The following is a 24,980-nucleotide window of genomic DNA, read 5'->3' as shown; positions in this document are numbered from 1 at the left end:
GCAGGGGATCAAGGAGGAGGGAGGGGAAGCTGTTTTGAGTTGACAAAGTGGAAAATGAGAATATAGTAGCCTGACTATAGCAGCAGCTCTTGGGGCAGGCAAGAACTGAGAAAGAGTTGTGCATTGCTCTTCTAAAGGCTGGCTTCTTAGCCATCTCTCTCTACCCCCTTATCTCTCTCTCTTTCCCTCCCATGCAGTAAGAGTATGTATGTGTGTGCGTGTGTGTAAATCTCAATCAAACTGTGATCATGGGCAGCTGTTTTTCTGCCAGCACAGCAATTGAGCTGCTTTTACTTACACACAGAGAGAAGGGGGGGCAGAAGCAGAAAGGGGGAGAGGGGTCAGAGCTTCATTATGCTGAGCTGAGTGGACAGGCAAGGGGAGGATGCTTCCATCAGAGGAGAAATTAACCAGCCTGGTCTCTTTGCTACCCATGGCTGCACCACAGCCAACCCTGCTCTTCTCCCTCCCTGTCTTACTCAAGGAGGACTAATCGACTGCGACTGCTGCAGGCACCTCTCACACACGGATGGAACTACGCTCCTTGCTAGGTCACACAGGTGCATCTGCAGTAAATGGTGCTTCCGGCATCCGGCATCCGGCAAGGAGTGCAAATAACAGCTGTGCATGAGATGCCTGCAGCAGCCACTGCAATTGAGCAGGCAAGGAGTAAATTCTGATCCCCCCACCCCCCATGCCCCCAAATGCCTGAGCTGAAAGGAACTTCATTTCTCATCACATCATGCCTTTTTGCCTGTTATTTTCACTCATATATCACTGCCTCTATTCAATCCTCTATCTCCAGTCCGGTGGACCTGTTTCAAACTGTCAGAGGGCTCTTACACTCTGGCCCTAAGGATGTGATGGAATCTTCTAAAGCTCGATGTGATTAATTTGCCAAGCACTTCCAGAATAAAATCTCTTGCATTCGTCAGGACTTAGACTCCAATGTTATAGCAGTGGAATCAAATGAGGTCTCCGGAGCACTGTCTGGTCATATTTTGTTGGATGAGTTTCTATTGGTGCAGCTTGAGGACATTGACAAGGTGCTTGGACAGGTGCATGCAACCACTTCTGTGTTAGATCCTTGCCACTCTTGGCTAATAAAAGCTAGCAGGGATGGCACTGCCGGCTGGGCCAGGGAAGTGATTAATGCCTCACTATGTGAGGGAGTGGTCCCGCACTGCCTTAAGGCGGTGGTGGTGAGACCACTTTTGAAGAAATCTTCCCTGGACCCAGATAATTTGAATAACTATAGGCCGGTAGCAAATGTGCCATTCCTGGGCAAGGTTCTGGAGAGGGTGGTTGCATCCCAGCTCCAGGCACTCTTGGATGAAACCGATTATCTGTATCCATTTCAATCGGGTTTCAGGCCCGGTTTTGGTACGGAGACAGCCTTGGTCGCCCTGTATGATGACCTTTGTCGGGAGAAAGACAGAGGGAGTGTAACTCTGTTGATTCTCCTTGATCTCTCAGTGGCTTTTGATACCATTGACCATGGTATCCTTCTGGGGAGGCTTGCAGATTTGGGAGTCGGAGGTACTGCTTGGCAGTGGTTCCGCTCCTATCTAGCAGGTCGTCTCCAGAAAGTAGTGCTTGGGGAGCACTACTCGATACCCTGGGCGCTCCAATATGGAGTCTCACAGGGATCAGTTCTGTCCCCCATGCTCTTTAACATTTATATGAAGCCACTGGGTGCTGTCATCAGGAGTTTTGGAGTACGTTCTCATCAGTACGCTGATGATACGCAGCTCTACTTCTCCTTTACATCTTCTTCAGGTGAGGCTGTCAAGGTCCTAAACCGATGCTTGGCCGCGATAATGGACTGGATGAGAGCGAACAAATTGAAGCTCAATCCAGACAAGACTGAGATGCTGTTAGTAAATGGATCCCCTGACCAGTTGGATGTTCGACCTGTTCTGGATGAGGTTACACTCCCCCTGAAGGAGCAGGTGAGCAGCTTGGGAGTCCTTCTGGACCCGTCCTTGTCACTTGAGGCGCAGGTGGCCTCGGTGACACGGAGTGCTTTTTACCAACTTAGGCTGGTCGCCCAGCTACACCTGTATCTGGACAGGGAACATGCTTCAGTTGTCCATGCTCTGGTAACCTCAAGATTGGACTACTGCAACGCACTATACGTGGGTCTGCCCTTGAAGACGGTTCAGAAACTGCAGCTTATGCAGAATGCAGTGGCCTGATTAATAACCGGGACCAAGCGGTCGGAACATGTGACACCGATTCTGGCCCACTTGCACTGGCTGCCTATATGTTTCCGGGCCCAATTCAAGGTGCTGGTTTTAACCTATAAAGCCTTACACGGCGCGGGCCCACAATACCTGATGGAACATCTCTCCCGATATGAACCTACCCGTACACTGCGCTCAACATCGAAGGCCCTCCTCCAGGTGCCTACTCAGAAAGACGCCCGGAAGCTGACTACAAGAAAGAGGGCCTTCTCGGTAGCGGCCCCCGAACTATGGAACACCCTTCCTGACGAGGTACGCCTGGCGCCTACTTTACTATCTTTTCAGCGCCAGGTGAAAACCTTCCTCTTTGCCGAGGCATTTTAATATTTTTAGTATTTTAGTATTTGTGTTTAATGTTTGTAAAGATAGTTATATGTTCCATCTTTTTTCCTCTCTCTAATTACTTCTGATTTGTATTTAATGTGGGTTTATTAGGTTAGTCTTACTTTTGTTGTATGTTTAAACTGTTGATTTGATGATTAGGTGTTTTTTATTGAATGTAAATATATATTTTTATTTGATGTACACCGCCCAGAGAGCCTTGCTATGGGCGGTATAAAAATTGAATTAAATAAATAAATAAATAAATATATTCATTTTTATGTACACTTTCTCCTAATACATGCATTTTTGTAAACATTGTTTAGTTGGTGAACTGCATCCCAAGATGCTAATAAATGTGAATCTCGAAGGATGGCTACGTTTCCATTCTCATATTGTTTCGGAAAGTGGAAATTTGATAAAAATTCTGCTTGAAATCCAAACTGAATTGAAATTCTCACTCAACTCTAACTGAGGTATTACTGTTGTAGGATTGGGGTCCGATGGCTGGTCCTGGTCCACTAGCATTCTGTCCAACTGAAATGCAGCCCTGACACATCTTTGGGGTTTTTTTCCACTTCAGCTTCATTCAGTTCAAATTGATGCAGTGAAGCTGAAGTAGGAATTAAAAACAAAGTGGAACAGCATTTAAAGGGTTAATTCTATACAGATTAACATGGAAGCATAGACAGCCTCTCTGACTTCCCTTTTAATCTCTAGTAACTATAGAGACTGGAGAGCCTCTCTGAATGTCCTCTTTAATATTTAGCATTTTAACCCTTTAATTGCTGACCCTGATCTCTTGGGACCCTAGGACACTCACATGCATGCATACATGCTCTCTCTCTCTCTCTCTCTCTCTCTCTCACACACACACACACACACACGCACGCACGCACACACGCACGCACGCACGCACGCACACACAAAAAGCCTGGCAGGGACATAATTCCTTTCTCCAACTCAAGGGAGATTACAGTCTGTTGTTCTCCCTTGCTCATTCTCCCCCTCCACCTCTGTTCATATTTGTGTGTGTGTGCTTATTTTATTCATGGATCGGGGGAGGGGGAGGAAATGTTTTCATCTCCTTGGAAAAAAAACAGAGCTTCATTGAATGTGTGTGTAAATGGGGTGGGGTGTGTGTGTGAGAGAGAGAGAGGGAGAGAGAGGAGAGAGAGAGAGAGAGAGAGAGAGAGAGCCACTAAATCAGAATTAGTACTAGATTCTGATTGAATTTGACAGTCTGCTATCTTTTCAGACCTGCACTGATTTCTTGCGGTAGGCTGTGGCTGTAATCGGCATGGATTTTTTTCCCATTCCCCCCTCCCTGATTTTACATAATCATCTTTGTAATTTCCTCTAAGTTGATGCATTCATGTGTAGGTGTGATAAATAGGAAAAAAATAAACCATGTGGAATACCGTGATCATTTACATAGGCAAGTATGCATTTTTTCACAACACAAAACAACAACAAAAAACCAGTGGATCGAATAGGCAAGTGCCAAAGCAAGCAGGAACAAAAAAAGGCAGATCAGGATCAAATGACAGACTATCAGAATACAAGGGGATCAGAACTAGACAGCAAACCCCATCGCTAGTGTGCTTATGTGTATGTGTGAGAGAGAGGGTGCAGCCTGCTAGTTGCTTTTTTGTTTACTGAATTTTGTGAAAGGCAGCAGTGTGAAGGGCAGGGAGCAAATCCTGTATCGCAGAAAAGCCACTGCTTTCACAGCAAGGATCCTCGTTCCGCAGAATAGAGTGAGGTTGTGAACTATATAAAATCCGGCTATAAATCCAAAGTGGGCAGAATTCTCCCCCATCTCTTTACCGTATAGCATATCTTAGAAAATGGTTACCTGAAAAGCTTGATAGCATCACAGAGAAATGGCAAGATTGTGATTGCAATTGTTTCTGTATTTGTTTTATCATGTGCCAATTCTATGGTATATGCTTTAATAGGAAATTCCATCCACTAGAACTTGGGGACACTCAGTGAAGCTGAATGTAGGAGGATTTAGGACAGACAAAAGAAAGGGCTTTTTGACACAGCACATAGCTGAGTGGTGGAATTTGCTCCTCCAAGAGGTAGTGCCAACTTTTAAAAGTGATTTAGACAAAGTCATGAATGCCAGTTGCTGGAAACGGCAGGAGGGGAGAAGTGCTGTTACACTAAGGTGCTGCTTGCAGGCTTCCCACAAGCATCTGGTTGGCTACTGTGAGAACAGGATGCTGGACTAGATGGGCCACTGGCCTGTTCCAGCAGGCTCTTTTTATGTTCTTTTCCTAGGCCATTGCTTATGTAGTCTGCTGATACCTCCTGCTGAATGGTATGGGTGGTGCCATTCAGGCTACACAATTAATAACACTCACAGCCTAAACATTGGAAACACAGGAAATGTTGATCAGTGACTCCTTCCCTTGCCTATCTAAATAATATTTGATCCAATTTCTTTAAATTCTGCCAAATCAAGTGGTAGCATTTTCTTTTCCAAACAATACTGACATGAAGCAAACAATTGGTAATAAGGAAGAAACGACAATGCAATCAGAATTTCCATGCAACTCTATAGCTCAGGGCAAGAAAAACGAATTTCAAATAATGCTGTGAGTTTTGTTCAGGCCTAGTTTTTAATCTGCTGCATCTTATTTTATACAAATATCCCCACATTTATGCATATGCAATATACACCGCCCTGAGAGCTTGTTGCTATAGGGCGGTTTAAAAGCATAATTAAATAAATAAATAAATAAATACACAGAAAAAAATAACTATATGATTTGCTTCTAGTTTTCCCTGTAAATTTGGAATCACCTCTGTCTAAACATAAAGGGAGAGTTTAAAGAGATGAGCCCCTTTAATTTCATTTACCCAAATGGGTACGGACGTGCTTTGAAATAAAACTCTAATACCATCAGGGAGATGTTTTGCATTGTGGGAGGAAAACTATTTTCACACTTTCAATCCTTCCCTTTCCTTGATATTGAAGATGCACTCCAGAGAATCAGATAATTCTGATTATTTTACTCTTCACTACACTCAGAGGTCTCCAAAGACGACACTTATTACTTCAAATGTGAGACACTGCTGCGCGGATGAAATAAGTTTGCAAGTAATAAGAGCAAATTTTCTGTGGTAGCGCAATGTTTCTTTGAAATATCCTCAACACTGTTTGCTTTCTCTTTTTTAATAGACGTAGTAGACCCTAGGAGAAAGGGCAATATACAGTGAATTTGTTGGTAAATCAATTGGCAATTATTTCCTTTCCTTTTTTTAAAAAAGGAAATAAAACTGTCCAAATATATGCAATGAACTGACACAGAATATAAATGTTGAGAGCCAGAAAGGATAGATATTGTTGTAAGTTTCATTGTTTTGATTATTGTGAAGGGGATATTGCTATGGCTTTATATAACTTGTCACTTTATGGTAAACAAAAACACCTAACACAATCTTATGCATGTTTACACCATGTTCAGTGGGGCTTACTCCCAGGAAATAAGTAAAGGACTTCAGGCTAACACCCTGAGAGGCTGAAAGACTCTGCTCATCCTTTGGAATGCCACACCCATTAGAGTCCGCTGTAGGGATGGAGAAAAAACAACAACAGGATGGCTCAAACAGTACTTATGACCTCTGAGCTAGTTACTTGAGTTCTTTCTGCATACAACATATATTTTAATAATAAGTCAGCAGTGCAGTCTTCACTGTCCCTGATTATGGATGAACTCACTTGGGTCCAATACTGGATGGGGCCAATTTAGGCCTATTCTACATATGCAGCAGATTGAGGTGAGACTGAAGCGGCCAGCTCTAGTATGGAGTGTACTATTTCATATTAGAGGAGAGGATCAGTCTTTTAACTGTTCTCCCAATTTTATATATATATAAAAGCAAAAACTCCCTACAAATAGAAATTAGCATAGCATGTGTTATAAGATGCGTACTTGGATGCTGGGAAATTTTTATATAGGGGAGCATTCAAAAACATGACATGCATTACTGTAACCTGCAGAGGTACAATCACCTCTACCACCTCAAAAATCTATCACCACATTCCACAGAATATGTAGGCGAGGCCTTGATTTGGATTAAGCTTTAATTAACTCCTTTAAGTTTGGGTCTGAACAGACCCTTAGGGATCTCCTCAGAGCTTGGAAGTAACTAGTTACAAGTAACGAATTACTTGTAATTTATTACTTGTTTGAGTAATGAGTGGGTAACTTCATTACATATTGTTGGTAATAGAACGAGCAGTAACTTCATTACTTTTGAGGAGTAATTGTAATGTTTCCAGCATTACTTTTGCGTATTACTTGGGGGACAGCAGGGGAAGTCTTCAGCTCCACTGATTTGTGAATAAAAATCATGTGCTTCAAATTGGGTTTCTGTTCAGTGTTGCTCTTCCTTCATGCTCTATGGGTGCTTAGGAGGCGCCGAGGGAGGAGGTGGAGAGCGAGACGGAGTGGAGAAAACAACTGTTTAAAAATTGACAGGAGTGGAAGGAGAAAAAAGCTGGAGGCAATATATATATATATATATACAAAAATACGTGTGTTGGGGTATCATCATTGCTGGGGGTAGGGTGAGGGGATGTGAGATTCTGTTATGCCATTCTGTTAATCTTATGGATAAAAAAAAATTCTACTACCCTCTGTGTGCGTGTGCTTATTTTTAATGTTGTTTAAAGGTACTTAAATGTGCAGCAGCCAAGGCCAGCACCTTGTAGGCATTTTTTTCTAAAAAATGTAACTAAAATGTAATTGTAGCAATTACTTTTGAGTAAAAGTAAAGTAAGTTACTTTCAGAGCAATTGTAATTGTAACGGTAATTACTATTTTTGGGGGGCCATGTAACTAACTGTAATTTATTACTTTTTTAAAGTAAGCTTCCAAGCTCTGGTCTGAGCCCCTTTCAGAGCCTTCCATAAGGCCAGGACAGCCTGGCTCATATGCCTATGGAGAAAAGGCATCAGTCGCAGGGAGATAACAGGTTAATTGCAGCGACAAGGAATCTGTGGCCCTCCAGATGTTGCTGGACTCCATCAGCCCCCCCCCCCAGGTGAGGGAAGTTTGGAGTTGTAGTTCAACAATATCTGGAGAGCAACAGGTTCCCCATCCTTGCTTGTTCAGATTCATATTAGCCTCGATGCCTGAGGTGGTATATCAAGGTGGTATATCTGATGCTGGGGACTGTCAACAGGGAAGCAAGCCATCATCTTTCATGCCTTCATCACAGGCTTGCTGGAGGCTTCTGGTTGGTCCATTGTGGGAAGCAGATTGTTGAAATTAGAGACAAACCCCCTTGGCTCTTCTTATGCAAGAATAGCCAAACTGAACCTCCACTTGTCAAGGCAGTATACTTCAGTGGACCAAATGCAGTAAAGGGGGGGGTGGACAATGAGGAAGGCCTTGCCTTTTCATGGGTTTCCTTAGATGTTTCTGGCCAGCTACCATTGGAAACAGAATAGTGGGCCAGTTGGATTTTTGGAGCCTCCACAATCAGAGGCAGTCTATCTCCCAGTGCTAGAATCTGGGGACAATCAGCTGGATGGTGGCGGCTGTTTGTCTGCTGCGCCTGCAAGTCACTTGTGAGATGTCAACATTCCATTATACACAGAATCTCCTAGTTATTTTTTGACACAATTTTCTCCCCCGAGCTGCCTGAAGGATAAAACTGACCACTGTTTATAGGAACCAGTATAGGAATCAAAAGCCCCCAACCCTCTGGGTACTTACCTCTGTGCTGGAAAAGCAACGGAGGAAAGGTGAAGGAGTCTCTGCTCTGAAGAGCCACCAGTTGCAAAAAAAGGAGATGCAAAAAGAAAAAATAAGCAGGCAGCTGCTTGCAAAAACATATAAAATGGCAAGCTGGGGAAATCCCACCCAGCGCCCTGCCCCTCCTGGACAGGCTCGGCCAATCAGCAGAGTCCATCCTTCCTCCCGGGCAGGGTGCTGAAGGGAAATCCCGGCAGGGCAACATAGAGATAAAACACAGTAGAGGTGCCCCATCTTATCAACTGGTTGTGTGTGTGTGTGGGTGTTTCTGGTTCACCCCAGGGAAGCTGTTCATCAATTCCCTTAATGGCCTTAGCAGTGCTATACTGTACATTTAAAACATTATCATGCCCCTTTAAACAGTCCCAGCTTCTCCCAAAGACTCCTGGGAAGTATAGTTTGTTCAGGGTGCTGAGAGTTGCGAGGAGACCCCCCTATTCCCCTCACAGAGCTACAAAGTTTGTTCAGGGTTCCCTGGGAAGAGGGATGGATTGTTAAACCACTCTAAGAATGGTACCTTTGTAAGGGGGAATAGGGGTCCCTAATTTGCACCATCCAAAGAGGCCCTTTCCCATCCATAAGATCATTGGGTTGTAGCCAACCAAGTCCTACTCAGAGTAGACCCATTGAAATGACAACCTAAGTTAGCCATGCCTGTTAACCTCAATGGGTCTGCTCTGACTTGGGCTGGCATTGGCTATAGCTACCTAACTGAACCACTCATCTTGGTCTTAAAACATTCAGGGCGTTGTTTAAAATTAATAGCAGGGCTGGAAAAAGCGAGAGAGTCAGTATGGTAGCTTCTGCAGTGGAATGATTTGCCCCAATTCCTGGCTCCCAAGATTTAAGATTTAAGAATATGGGCTCCCCTCCCACCCGTCACCACTGCATTTTGCTCACTCTTCCCCATCCACTCTTGTGCCTAACTTTGCCTATGTTCAGAGACACTCTTCTCTGATTCCTGACAGCTGTTGAAGTCAATCCCAATCTCAAACAAAGCCCCCAAGGGTCACTGAGCTCTGCCAAGTCCAAAGCATTTGAAGATTAACTAGTTCTTATAAGAGAATTTAATTACCCTATTATACAACATTAACTGGACACTGATAAAGTGAAAGTGGGAGGGGGTGGTCCAGTGGCTGTGCATCATGTTCCTCACACCCAGGATCTGTCATGCCTAGCCCTGACCTGATACCAGACATGGAGTCCTCAGAGAATGAACCAGACACTCCACAGATTGAGGACCTTGGGGAGCAGGCAGCCCCACCCTGAATCCAACACTGATGGCCCCCTTGAGGGCCCCTTTGGGTTGATACCTGATGATGAGCCCATGGAACTGTTAGAGGAGGGGGGGTGGCTACTCTCTGCCTCCATGGCCAGAGGTGGTATGCTTCCAAATAACAGTTGCTGGAAACTACAGGAGGGGGAGAGTGCTCTTGTGCTCAGGTCCTGCTTGCGGGCTTCCCATTGGGGCATCTGGTTGGCCACTATGAGAACATGAGGCTGGACTAGATGGGTCCTTTTGGCCTGATCCGGCAAGCTCTTCTTACATGCTTATGGAATTGCCTCCCGCATCCTCTAGAACAGCCTTTCCCAACCTTTGGGTCCCCAGATGTTGCTGAACTACAGTTCCCATAATTCCTGACCAGTGGCCATGCTGGATGGGGCTGATGGGAGTTGTAGTCCAGCAACATCTGGGGGCCCAAGGGTTGGGAAAGGCTGCTCTAGAGTGATGGTGCAAGAACCTTCGGGTCCAGGCTGAAGAGTGATGGCAAGGTATGTGTCCATGAAACCTGACTCATTGGTCTACTCATGAGTAAGGAGTAAGTAAAAATTGATACTCCTCCACTATCTGCAGCTGTGGTTAGGGTGTGGTTTAGAATGCCAGAGGATATAAGGCCTCCCCTTTGAACATTCCAGGTTTTGGAAGCAACACAGCTTTCTGGTCTCTAGCTTGTGATTAGTCTTCCTGCCTTGTTGAATTGTGTCTTGCCTGCGTGTCCTGTGATATTGACCTTGCAGTGTTGCCTGGCTTTGTCTCTGGATCACATTTGGACCTCAACTGTTTCTCTGGGCTGTGCTTGACCTTGGTTTGTTAGGCCTGTGCTACATCTGCAACCCTGCTCTCCTTGGGTGAGTACTTTGGTGAAACTTTATATCTTCTGTAACTGGGACCCCAACCCCTGAAGGCATCCCTTGAAGTTTTACTGGCAACCCAAAGGTCACTGCTGAAAGAATGTTTTTTGGTGTCTTTTTAGGAACAGTGTTTTAGAATCTTTTTAACTGTAATGACATTTTAAAATGTTTTTAGTGTGCTTTTATTTTTTCTGATGAATTGTTTTGTTCATGTTTGCTGCTGTGGGCTTCTTCAGGTGGAAGGCTGGGATATAAATTATATTATGATTATGATGATTATAATAAACATAGAAAGCTGTTTTCTACAGAGCCAGGCCATTACTCCATCTAGTTTCATCTTGCCTATGCCAGGGGTAGTGGGGGACCCTTCAGGTGTTGTTTGATTCCAGTGTCCCTCAGCCCCAGCAGCTAGTATGGCCAGCAGGTAGGGGTGATGATGATGGAGGGCTGACAGTTTCCAACAAGGATCAATCAACATAGGCCCCCAGAATCCTAGAAGCTCAGAACAGGGTAGGTTGCTTTTCTCAAGTGTGTGACTGAGCTTTTAGCTGGCAAAACCTATATCAGCTGGAGAACAGACTCTTAATTCTGCTGTGGTTGCCCTGTGTTCAACCTGGTCTTAACTGGTTGCCCTGTATCATCTTCTGGCTAATGCCCATTCTTCCCAGACCAAAGCTGCCTTATTCGTTCAGCCCTAAGGCCCTGTTCACACATTATAGTCAAGAAGTGTACAGTCTGTGTACCTGGGTACAGAAGTAGTCAGGCTGTACACTTGTACAATTATTCGCATGTAACATTCAGTGAGTGTACAGTCTATATTATATACACATTTGCTGCCAGGGAAAGAAAATGGCTTCAATGACACTTATTAAATGTGCCATTGAAGCAATTCCCTTTTACTGGCAACAAGGCAAGGCATGTGGGTTTGTTATACTTCCTGAAACTGTTTCCTGTCAAGGGGTGCATTACCTGGGAGTAAGTCCCACCAAACTGAATGGATTTTTTTTCAGGGTACCTGTACACGTGGTGACTTTTGAAATTGCCACGTGTAGACACTTTCTCAAGAGCAGCTGTACCCAGGCACAGGAGGCTTCTATCTGGGTACAGAGTAACGTGTGAATACCCCCAAGACGCCTTCTGCTCACGTGGTGATTCTCCCTGCATGCTGTCCCCATGGAGCTGATCATGAGCGATTAGTTTTTCTCCCCCAGGGACAGGCCTGAGCCTTCGTTCTAGCAGCAGCAGTAGCAGCAGCCAATCAGAAGTGGGCTCAAGGAAAGCGGGAAAGTAGAATAAAGCTGAAATGGAGGGAAGAGAAGGGAGACCAGCCTGAAGCAACGATGGAGCTTGAGGGAAGGAAAAGGGGGGGCTGAAAGAGCTTTGAAGGACTCTGAAATTTTTAAAAGGTCTACTCAGAAGTAAGTCCCATTGAGTGCAGTGCTGTGTGCTGGCAATGAGTGAGTTTGAGGGAAATGACAGAGGGAACAAAATGGAGAGGAGAGAGCTTTGCAGGGTTCACATGTGACTTTTAAAAATGTCTACTCAGAAGTAAATCCCACTGAGTTCAGTGGGGCTTACTCCCAGGTAAGAAGCATTAGCATTCCAGCCCCTTAAAATAAACAGTTGGGGGGGCAGAGAAAGGGAGGGGAGTTTGCCTCTGTGTCTGCTCACAGTCCAGTCCTAGCCATATTTACTAAGAAGTAAGTTCCACTGAGTTTAATGCGGCTTACTCCTGAAGTGAATGTGAATATAGAATTACAGCCTAAATTCAATCCTTTCCTTTAAATACTAGGTGATTTATCAATAACTATTATAAAATTTATAACGTCTGTTAAATGTTCAATGTGTCATTATGTGGCTCTTATTGTTGCTTGTTACTAGTACACCTACTTTTCAGGATAGTGCCACAAATAGATTCCAAAACTTGCCCCAACTCCCCTGTTCAGGTAATGAATAATAGCTGCTATCACAACTGCAATAATAAAATAACTTAATGGCTAGGTAACACATTGCTCAGAAATTATATATATAATTTCTCAAGTAATTGTGCAAAGGATTGTAGCCTTAATCTTATTTAATGCCTTATTTCCTTTACGTCTCAACTTTCTTGCAAAGAGCTCAGTGTGGAATACGTAGTCCTGCACCTCTCAAATATATCCTCAGAATAGCCCTATGAGGTAGTTTAGGCTGAGAAGGTGATTAGCCCAGAAGTCACCCAGTGAGTTTCATGTCTGAATGAGGGTTTCAATCCAGGTCTCCCAGGCCCTAGCCCAGTACTCTTATCACTACACCACACTGGCATTTGCAGAACTTGTACACTACAGTACATCTATAAATCCAATGTAAATTACCCACTATACTTCTCTTCCTTAGTCTTTTAAAACCTATTGAAATCAATGGTCAGGTAAATTCTGTTGTGTGCTTTCTATTTCCTCCTAAAGGTCAAGAAAGGGAAATGTAGCCAAGACTCTTCCAATAATTTGATGACATAGGTCAGCAGTGATACATGGGGGCTGAGAGAGAATGGCAGTGGCACAGAGATGGCAAGGTTGGGGGTACTTTGGTGGAATGCAGCACAAGCTTGCAGGTGTGTGCCCACTTGCTGCAGGATGGTGGTGCCACCAGCCCTGAACTTGCTGGCACCTTGTCTCATTCAGTGAGTGGCAATGTTGCCATTACTGAGAGAGCACTGCTATTGCAGAGTCAGGGATCCACCCTGCGTTTTACTAGAACCTCAAGAACCACCAACTGCAGCCAGCTGCAAAAGACATACATCTAGTATGAAAGAACACGGTGTCTGAGAAGCTGCTGAGCACAGGGTTATCAGAACTGAGATGAGCTCACAGTCTTTCCACACATAGATGTATTCCTACTTTCCACAAGTATTCTTAATTTCAGTTGTCAAATTTCCAAACGGATGTGTGTCCTTTTGTTGGTATTGTTAAACAACTGGAAGCCATAAGCGCTTGCCAATTAACTACAAATCTCCCAGGGATCTACCAATAGATTACAGTATCTTCTGGCCATCCCTGCACTAAATCATTTGTATGGGCACAGACCTACCTTGCAGGGTTGTTGTAGCATGGTTCAAAGGAGTGCTTGCAAGAATGAAACTACAATAGCAGAGGTAAGACTCTTCAAAACATTGCCAAAGAAGGCATTCTCAAAAAAGCAATGTCACCTTTCTACTGTGTATCCAGAAATTGAGAAGAAAAAAATAGTGGATTTGCTCATCTCTCTGCAGCTCTTTTCTATGTCAAGTGTCATGCATCAAACTTAGACACACCTGATGGTCAAACACATGTTAATGGCTGCTTCCATTAGAAGCTGCTGTCAGAAGTAGCTGCATCACATGGTTTTATGGTAACACAAACCTGCCTTGTAGGCTTGTCATGTTTTGGTTATTTATTTATTTATTATTTGATTTATATCCTGCCCTTCCAGCAGGAGCCCAGGGTGGCAAATGATCTATGGTTCGGATGGTTAGACTTCATGGTTAGACTAGATCAGGATCTAATACTCCAGATCAGGATGGTTAGACTTCAGGTTTTTGGTATTGACTTTTTTATTATTATTATTACAAAAACCCAAGATCCACCAACCAGAGCAAGCCATAAAATATATGCACTTAAGAGTTAAATAATTCTTAGCCCAGGAATTTGTTTGGAGTTCCAAAATTGAACTGAGCTCACAGTATTTCCACACAAAAATCCACTCAGATTACCCCCCACTTCCTTCATTTCAGTAGTATAATGGTGGGGTGGTCATTTTCTTGTTCTCATTGTGAAACAGGAGTCTGAAATCCTCACTGATTTTCTGTGAGTCATCCTGAGATACACCAATACATTTTGATCTACGTTCTGCCCACCCTGCATTTAAAGTGCTATCCAAAAGCTAAATATTATGACATAGATCAGTGGTTCCCAACCTGGGGTGTGTGAAGTAATCTGGAAAGGGCTGTGAACAGTAAAGAAATTAATTATTATTATTTTTAAAAAGTCTTCACTCCCTGGGCACTGTCTGCTCCCCACTGCCGCTGCAGATGACACCTCCTCCTTGCTCCAGATGAGAAGGGAGGAGTTTTGCTGAAGTGCTAGAGCATCTTTCAGGCGCACCTAAGGCACGCATCTGCCTCTAAAATACATGGCAGACACCAAAGGAGGCTGAGGTGGAGCTACCAGAAAGAAGAGGGAATTACTACCACTGACTGCCGTCTCCTCACACTACCACTACTGATGACGTCCTTACTCAGAACGAGAGGGCTTTTTGTGAAGCACAAAGAAGCAAGGCTGTAAGGAAAGGCCGCTTTCCCCCTTCCTTCCTGGCAGCCAAGCTGCCTTCCTGGAAGGAGGAGGTCACAAAAAAGTTTGAGCTTATAAAGGGGGTCCCGTACTCATAAAGGTTGGGAACCACTGACATAGATCATAGAAAAAAGATACTGATGATCACTTTTTGATACTGAGCTACAAACATTTCTACTGAAAAAACACAGCCCAGAGCTTTCCTGTTTCCCAAATACCAGGAAAGGCTTTCCAGGGGACAGAGTATGTTACAGTGGGAGCAGTAGGCTGGAAAGCCCATCTGATAAATTATTTCCCCCACATTTATATTTTGAGTGTAGTTTTGTGTATTAAAACTCATGATATCCTCAAGCAAGAATCAGGGGTACCACGTTGGAAGAATAGTTTCAGTTCATAATCTTTTAAGCAGCTTGTTTTTGTTGCAGCCCCCTCAAAATATTTTCATATATAATATTCAATATATTTAGGTCTGCACTTCCACACATTTATCTATGAGTAAGTCCTATTACTCTCTATAGGACTGTATAGACACGTATAGGATTGTTCCATGAAAGCCTACATCAAAACTCATGCATACTCTAATAACAGGCAATGAAAAATGCAATATTTTAATAACTGTAATTATGATAGTTACAGGTTAGTATTTTCTTTATAAAAGTTGGTGTTTTGGTTTTAAAAACGTAAGCATCTGCAGGAAAAATGAAAAGAGTAAAACTACATTCATGTTTCTGCCAACACTCTTTCTATTGAATGCACCCCTTGACAGGAAACAGTTTCAGGAAGTATAACAAACCCACATGCCTTGCCTTGTTGCCAGTAAAAAGGAATTGCTTCAATGGCACATTTAATAAGTGTCATTGAAGCCATTTTCTTTCCCTGGCAGCAAATGTGCATATAATAGACTGTACACTTGTTGAATGTTACATGTGAATAACTGTACAAGTGTACAGCCCAGCTACTTGTGTCCCCAGGTACACAGACTGTACACTAGTTGACTGTAACGTGTAAACAGGGCCCTTTTTTCAGGGTACCTGTACACGTGGCGGCGGCGTCGACGGCAGCATCGGCGTCGGCGTCAACGGCGACGGCGGCATCGGCGTCGACGGCGACGGTATCGATGATGATGATGATATCGATGATGATGATTGATGGCGGCATGAAGATCTTCTTGGAGAAGCTACACCCACCACCCTGCTGGATGAGGGCGAGTCTGCAAAGGTGAGTTAATGATGTTATTTGTATTATCATAGTTTATTTACCTTGACGATATTGATGCTAATGTTATTGTTCTTGATGATGATGGTGATGTCGATGTCAATGATGTTGATGATGATGATGCTATTATTATTATAGTTTATACCCCACCTTGATGTTAATGGTGTTATTGGTCATGCTGCTGCTGCTGTTGATGATATTATTATTATTATAGTTTATTTATCTTGATGATGTTGATGTCGATGTCGATGATGGTGATGCATTATTATTGTTGATCATGTTTTTGTTGAGGACGTTGCTTCAGATGTAGATGTTGATGTTGACATTGCCAATGACGTGTTATTGTTCTGTTGATGTTGATGGCAATATTGACAAGTATGACAATGATGATGACATGTTGTTGTTGTTGATGTTCATGATGTTGATGATGATGATGTGTTGTTGTCCCACCTTGATGTTGATGATGATGCTTACGTTGATGTTGATGATGATGATGGTGACACATTGATGTTGATGTTGTTGTTAATGATGATGATTTTGTTGAGGATGTTATTGTTTCAGGTGTTGACGATGATGATGATGTGTTGTTGTTGATGTTGATGCTCATGTTAATGTTCTTGTTGATGCTGTTATTGACAATGACGATCTTGGAGAAGCTGCACCCGCTGCCCTGCTGGATGAGGGTGAGCCTGCAAAGGTGAGCTGATGTTTTTATTATTGTTACAGTTTATTTTGATGATATTGATGCTAATGTTATTGTTCTTGATTATGATGGTGATGTCGATGGTGATGTCGATGGTGATGTCGATGGTGATGTCGATGGTGATGTCGATGGTGATGTCGATGGTGATGTCGATGGTGATGTCGATGGTGATGTCGATGGTGATGTCGATGGTGATGTCGATGGTGATGTCGATGGTGATGTCGATGGTGATGTCGATGGTGATGTCGATGGTGATGTCGATGGTGATGTCGATGGTGATGTCGATGGTGATGTCGATGGTGATGTCGATGGTGATGTCGATGGTGATGTCGATGGTGATGTCGATGGTGATGTCGATGGTGATGTCGATGGTGATGTCGATGGTGATGTCGATGGTGATGTCGATGGTGATGTCGATGGTGATGTCGATGGTGATGATATTTGTGATGATATTTATGATGTTGATGCTATTATTATTATACTTTAATGATGCCCCGCCTTGATGTTGATGGTTTTGTTGATGCTGCTGATGTTGTTGTTGTTGTTATAGTTTATTTATCTTGATGTTGATGCTCATGTTGATGTTGATGATGATGACAATGACGGTGATGCACTGTTGTTGTTGTTTATGTTTATGTTGATGTCAATGTTGATGCTCATGTTAATGTTCTTGTTGATGCTGTTATTGACAATGATGATCTTCTTGGAGAAGCTGCACTCGCCACCCTGCTGGATGAGGGTGAGCCTGCAAAGGTGAGTTGATGATGTTATTTTTATTATTGTTACAGTTTTCCTTGATGATATTGATGCTAATGTTATTGTTCTTGATTATGATTATGATATCGGTGTCGATGATGGTGTCGATGATGGTGTCGATGATGGTGTCGATGATGGTGTCGATGATGGTGTCGATGATGGTGTCGATGATGGTGTCGATGATGGTGTCGATGATGGTGTCGCTATTATTATAGTTTGTTTATACCCCGCCTTGATATTGATGGTGTTGTTGGTGATGCTGCTGCTGCTGCTGCTGCTGTTGATGGTGGTGTTATAGTTTATCTTGATGTTGATGCTCATATTGATGATGACAGTGATGCGCTGTTTATGTTGATGTCGATGTTGATGCTCATGTTAATGTTCTTGTTGATGCTTTTATTGACAATGATGATCTTCTTGGATAAGCTGCACCCGCCGCCCTGCTGGATGCGGGTGAGCCTGCAAAGGTGAGTTGATGAAGTTATTTTTATTATTGTTACAGTGTATCTTGATGATATTTATGCTAATGTTATTGTTCTTGATTATGATTATGATGTCGATGTCGGTGTTGGTGTTGATGAAGATGTTGATGCTATTATTATTATACTTTATTGATACCCCGCCTTGATGTTGATGCTGTAGTTTATTTATCTTGATGTTGATGCTCATGTTGATGTTGATGATGGTGATGCGCTGTTGTTGTTTATGTTGATGATGTTGATGCTCATGTTAACATTCTTGTTGATACTATTATTGACAATGACGATCTTCTTGGAGAAGCTGCACCCTCCGCCCTGCTGGATGAGGGTGAGCCTGCAAAGGTGAGTTGATGATGACATTTTTATTATTGTTACAGTTTATCTTGATGATATTGATGCTAATGTTTTTGTTCTTGATTATGACTATGATGTCAACGTCGATGATGATGATATTGAAGTTGATGCTATTATTATTACAGTTTACTTATACCCCGCCTTGATGTTGATGATGTTGTTGGTGATGCTGCCGCTGCTGTTGATGTTATTATTATTGTTATAGTTTATTTATCTTGGTGATGTTGATGCTCATGTTTTTGTCGATGTTGATGACGATGATGATGATACATTGTTGGTGGTGATAATGTTTTTGTTGAGAATGTTATTGTTTCAGATATTGATGTTGATGTTGACACTGACAATGACGTGTTGTTGATGTTGATGGCAATATTGATGACGATGACAACGACATGTTGCTGTTGCTGTTGCTGTTGCTGTTGCTGTTGCTGTTGCTGTTGCTGTTGCTGTTGACGATGACGATGACGATGACGATGACGATGACGATGACGATGACGATGACGATGACGATGACGATGACGATGACGATGACGATGACGATGACGATGACGATGACGATGACGATGACGCCGATGCTTACGTGGACGCCGATGCTTACGTGGACGCCGATGCTTACGTGGACGCCGATGCTTACGTGGACGCCGATGCTTACGTGGACGCCGATGCTTACGTGGACGCCGATGCTTACGTGGACGCCGATGCTTACGTGGACGCCGATGCTTACGTCGACGCCGATGCTTACGTCGACGCCGATGCTTACGTCGACGCCGATGCTTACGTCGACGCCGATGCTTACGTCGACGCCGATGCTTACGTCGACGCCGATGCTTACGTCGACGCCGATGCTTACGTCGACGCCGATGCTTACGTCGACGCCGATGCTTACGTCGACGCCGATGCTTACGTCGACGCCGATGCTTACGTCGACGCCGATGCTTACGTCGACGCCGATGCTTACGTGGACGCCGATGCTTACGTGGACGCCGATGCTTACGTGGACGCCGATGCTTACGTGGACGCCGATGCTTACGTGGACGCCGATGCTTACGTGGACGCCGATGCTTACGTGGACGCCGATGCTTACGTGGACGCCGATGCTTACGTGGACGCCGATGCTTACGTGGACGCCGATGCTTACGTGGACGCCGATGCTTACGTGGACGCCGATGCTTACGTGGACGCCGATGCTTACGTGGACGCCGATGCTTACGTGGACGCCGATGCTTACGTGGACGCCGATGCTTACGTGGACGCCGATGCTTACGTGGACGCCGATGCTTACGTGGACGCCGATGCTTACGTGGACGCCGATGCTTACGTGGACGCCGATGCTTACGTGGACGCCGATGCTTACGTGGACGCCGATGCTTACGTGGACGCCGATGCTTACGTCGACGCCGATGCTTACGTCGACGCCGATGCTTACGTCGACGCCGATGCTTACGTCGACGCCGATGCTTACGTCGACGCCGATGCTTACGTCGACGCCGATGCTTACGTCGACGCCGATGCTTACGTCGACGCCGATGCTTACGTCGACGCCGATGCTTACGTCGACGCCGATGCTTACGTCGACGCCGATGCTTACGTCGACGCCGATGCTTACGTCGACGCCGATGCTTACGTCGACGCCGATGCTTACGTCGACGCCGATGCTTACGTCGACGCCGATGCTTACGTCGACGCCGATGCTTACGTCGACGCCGATGCTTACGTCGACGCCGATGCTTACGTCGACGCCGATGCTTACGTCGACGCCGATGCTTACGTCGACGCCGATGCTTACGTCGACGCCGATGCTTACGTCGACGCCGATGCTTACGTCGACGCCGATGCTTACGTCGACGCCGATGCTTACGTCGACGCGATGCTTACGTCGACGCCGATGCTTACGTCGACGCCGATGCTTACGTCGACGCCGATGCTTACGTCGACGCCGATGCTTACGTCGACGCCGATGCTTACGTCGACGCCGATGCTTACGTCGACGCCGATGCTTACGTCGACGCCGATGCTTACGTCGACGCCGATGCTTACGTCGACGCCGATGCTTACGTCGACGCCGATGCTTACGTCGACGCCGATGCTTACGTCGACGCCGATGCTTACGTCGACGCCGATGCTTACGTCGACGCCGATGCTTACGTCGACGCCGATGCTTACGTCGACGCCGATGCTTACGTCGACGCCGATGCTTACGTCGACGCCGATGCTTACGTCGACGCCGATGCTTACGTCGACGCCGATGCTTACGTCGACGCGATGCTTACGTCGACGCCGATGCTTACGTCGACGCCGATGCTTACGTCGACGCCGATGCTTACGTCGACGCCGATGCTTACGTCGACGCCGATGCTTACGTCGACGCCGATGCTTACGTCGACGCCGATGCTTACGTCGACGCCGATGCTTACGTCGACGCCGATGCTTACGTCGACGCCGATGCTTACGTCGACGCCGATGCTTACGTCGACGCCGATGCTTACGTCGACGCCGATGCTTACGTCGACGCCGATGCTTACGTCGACGCCGATGCTTACGTCGACGCCGATGCTTACGTCGACGCCGATGCTTACGTCGACGCCGATGCTTACGTCGACGCCGATGCTTACGTCGACGCCGATGCTTACGTCGACGCCGATGCTTACGTGGACGCCGATGCTTACGTGGACGCCGATGCTTACGTGGACGCCGATGCTTACGTGGACGCCGATGCTTACGTGGACGCCGATGCTTACGTGGACGCCGATGCTTACGTGGACGCCGATGCTTACGTGGACGCCGATGCTTACGTGGACGCCGATGCTTACGGGACGCCGATGCTTACGTGGACGCCGATGCTTACGTGGACGCCGATGCTTACGTGGACGCCGATGCTTACGTGGACGCCGATGCTTACGTGGACGCCGATGCTTACGTGGACGCCGATGCTTACGTCGACGCCGATGCTTACGTCGACGCCGATGCTTACGTCGACGCCGATGCTTACGTCGACGCCGATGCTTACGTCGACGCCGATGCTTACGTCGACGCCGATGCTTACGTCGACGCGATGCTTACGTCGACGCCGATGCTTACGTCGACGCCGATGCTTACGTCGACGCCGATGCTTACGTCGACGCCGATGCTTACGTCGACGCCGATGCTTACGTCGACGCCGATGCTTACGTCGACGCCGATGCTTACGTCGACGCCGATGCTTACGTCGACGCCGATGCTTACGTCGACGCCGATGCTTACGTCGACGCCGATGCTTACGTCGACGCCGATGCTTACGCCGACGCCCGATGCTTACGCCGACGCCGATGCTTACGCCGACGCCGATGCTTACGCCGACGCCGATGCTTACGCCGACGCCGATGCTTACGCCGACGCCGATGCTTACGCCGACGCCGATGCTTACGCCGACGCCGATGCTTACGCCGACGCCGATTGCTTACGCCGACGCCGATGCTTACGCCGACGCCGATGCTTACGCCGACGCCGATGCTTACGCCGACGCCGATGCTTACGCCGACGCCGATGCTTACGCCGACGCCGATGCTTACGCCGACGCCGATGCTTACGCCGACGCCGATGCTTACGCCGACGCCGATGCTTACGCCGACGCCGATGCTTACGCCGACGCCGATGCTTACGCCGACGCGATGCTTACGCCGACGCCGATGCTTACGCCGACGCCGATGCTTACGCCGACGCCGATGCTTACGCCGACGCCGATGCTTACGCCGACGCCGATGCTTACGCCGACGCCGATGCTTACGCCGACGCCGATGCTTACGCCGACGCCGATGCTTACGCCGACGCCGATGCTTACGCCGACGCCGATGCTTACGCCGACGCCGATGCTTACGCCGACGCCGATGCTTACGCCGACGCCGATGCTTACGCCGACGCCGATGCTTACGCCGACGCCGATGCTTACGCCGACGCCGATGCTTACGCCGACGCCGATGCTTACGCCGACGCCGATGCTTACGCCGACGCCGATGCTTACGCCGACGCCGATGCTTACGCCGACGCCGATGCTTACGCCGACGCGATGCCGATGCTTACGCTCCCTTTCTGGCCAGGGGGGCGGGGGGGTCCTTTCTGGGCCAGGGGGGCGGGGGGCGGTCCCTTTCTGGGCCAGGGGGGCGGGGGGCGGTCCCTTTCTGGGCCAGGGGGGGCGGGGGGGGCGGTCCCTTTCTGGGCCAGGGGGGCGGGGGGCGGTCCCTTTCTGGGCCAGGGGGGGCGTGGGGGCGGTCCCTTTCTGGGCCAGGGAGGGCGGGGGGCGGTCCCTTTCTGGGCCAGGGGGGCGGGGGGCGGTCCCTTCTGGGCCAGGAGGGGCGGGGGGCGGTCCCCTTTCTGGGCCAGGAGGGCGGGGGGGGGCGGTCCCTTTCTGGGCCAGGAGGGGCGGGGGGCGGTCCCTTTCTGGGCCAGGAGGGCGGGGGGGGCGGTCCTTTCTGGGCCAGGAGGGCGGGGGGCGGTCCCTTTCTGGGCCAGGAGGGGCGGGGGGCGGTCCCTTTCTGGGCCAGGAGGGCGGGGGGCGGTCCCTTTCTGGGCCAGGAGGGCGGGGGGGCGGTCCCTTTCTGGGCCAGGAGGGCGGGGGGCGGTCCCTTTCTGGGCCAGGAGGGCGGGGGGCGGTCCCTTTCTGGGCCAGGAGGGCGGGGGGGCGGTCCCTTTCTGGGCCAGGAGGGCGGGGGGGCGGTCCCTTTCTGGGCCAGGAGGGCGGGGGCGGTCCCTTTCTGGGCCAGGAGGGCGGGGGGCGGTCCCTTCTGGGCCAGGAGGGCGGGGGGGCGGTCCCTTTCTGGGCCAGGAGGGCGGGGGGGCGGTCCCTTTCTGGGCCAGGAGGGGCGGGGGGGCGGTCCCTTTCTGGGCCAGGAGGGCGGGGGGCGGTCCCTTTCTGGGCCAGGAGGGCGGGGGGCGGTCCCTTTCTGGGCCAGGAGGGCGGGGGGCGGTCCCTTTCTGGGCCAGGAGGGCGGGGGGCGGTCCCTTTCTGGGCCAGGGAGGGGCGGGGGGGCGGTCCCTTTCTGGGCCAGGAGGGCGGGGGGGGCGGTCCCTTTCTGGGCCAGGAGGGCGGGGGGCGGTCCCTTTCTGGGCCAGGAGGGCGGGGGGGCGGTCCCTTTCTGGGCCAGGAGGGCGGGGGGCGGTCCCTTTCTGGGCCAGGAGGGGCGGGGGGCGGTCCCTTTCTGGGCCAGGAGGGCGGGGGGCGGTCCCTTTCTGGGCCAGGAGGGCGGGGGGCGGTCCCTTTCTGGGCCAGGAGGGCGGGGGGCGGTCCCTTTCTGGGCCAGGAGGGCGGGGGCGGGGGCGGTCCCTTTCTGGGCCAGGAGGGCGGGGGGGCGGTCCCTTTCTGGGCCAGGAGGGCGGCGGGGGCGGTCCCTTTCTGGGCCAGGAGGGCGGGGGGGCGGTCCCTTTCTGGGCCAGGAGGGCGGGGGGGCGGTCCCTTTCCTGGGCCAGGAGGGCGCGGGGGGCGCGTCCCTTTTCTGGGCCAGGAGGGCGGGGGGGCGGTCCCTTTCTGGGCCAGGAGGGCGGGGGGGCGGTCCCTTTCTGGGCCAGGAGGGGCGGGGGGCGGTCCCTTTCTGGGCCAGGAGGGCGGGGGGCGGTCCCTTTCTGGGCCAGGAGGCGGGGCGGTCCCTTCTGGGCCAGGAGGGCGGGGGGCGGTCCCCTTTCTGGGCCAGGAGGGCGGGGGGCGGTCCCTTTCTGGGCCAGGAGGGCGGGGGGCGGTCCCTTTCTGGGCCAGGAGGGGCGGGGGGCGGTCCCTTTCTGGGCCAGGAGGGCGGGGGGCGGTCCCTTTCTGGGCCAGGAGGGCGGGGGGGCGGTCCCTTTCTGGGCCAGGAGGGCGCGGGGGCGGTCCCTTTCTGGGCCAGGAGGGGCGGGGGGCGGTCCCTTTCTGGGCCAGGAGGGCGGGGGGCGGTCCCTTTCTGGGCCAGGAGGGCGGGGGGCGGTCCCTTTCTGGGCCAGGAGGGCGGGGGGCGGTCCCTTTCTGGGCCAGGAGGGCGGGGGGCGGTCCCTTTCTGGGCCAGGGAGGGCGGGGGGGGCGGTCCCTTTCTGGGCCAGGAGGGCGGTGGGGGCGGTCCCCTTTCTGGGCCAGGAGGGCGGGGGGCGGTCCCTTTCTGGGCCAGGAGGGCGGGGGGGCGGTCCCTTTCTGGGCCAGGAGGGCGGGGGGGCGGTCCCTTTCTGGGCCAGGAGGGCGGGGGGGCGGTCCCTTTCTGGGCCAGGAGGGCGGGGGGCGGTCCCTTTCTGGGCCAGGAGGGCGGGGGGCGGTCCCTTTCTGGGCCAGGAGGGCGGGGGGGCGGTCCCTTTCTGGGCCAGGAGGGCGGGGGGCGGTCCCTTTCTGGGCCAGGAGGGCGGGGGGCGGTCCCTTTCTGGGCCAGGAGGGCGGGGGGGGCGGTCCCTTTCTGGGCCAGGAGGGCGGGCGGGCGGTCCCTTTCTGGGCCAGGAGGGCGGGGGGCGGTCCCTTTCTGGGGCCAGGAGGGCGGGGGGGCGGTCCCTTTCTGGGCCAGGAGGGCGGGGGGGCGGTCCCTTTCTGGGCCAGGAGGGCGGGGGGGCGGTCCCTTTCTGGGCCAGGAGGGCGGGGGGCGGTCCCTTTCTGGGCCAGGAGGGCGGGGGGGCGGTCCCTTTCTGGGCCAGGAGGGCGGGGGCGGTCCCTTGCGGCAGGTCCCTTTCTGGGCCAGGAGGGCGGGGGGCGGTCCCTATTCTGGGCCAGCTGAGGA

This window comes from Rhineura floridana, chromosome 9 (genome assembly GCF_030035675.1).
Source record: "Rhineura floridana isolate rRhiFlo1 chromosome 9, rRhiFlo1.hap2, whole genome shotgun sequence".
In the NCBI taxonomy this organism is placed as follows: domain Eukaryota; kingdom Metazoa; phylum Chordata; class Lepidosauria; order Squamata; family Rhineuridae; genus Rhineura; species Rhineura floridana.
The sequence above is the reverse complement of the archived record's forward strand: the minus strand, read 5'-3'. Positions refer to the sequence as shown.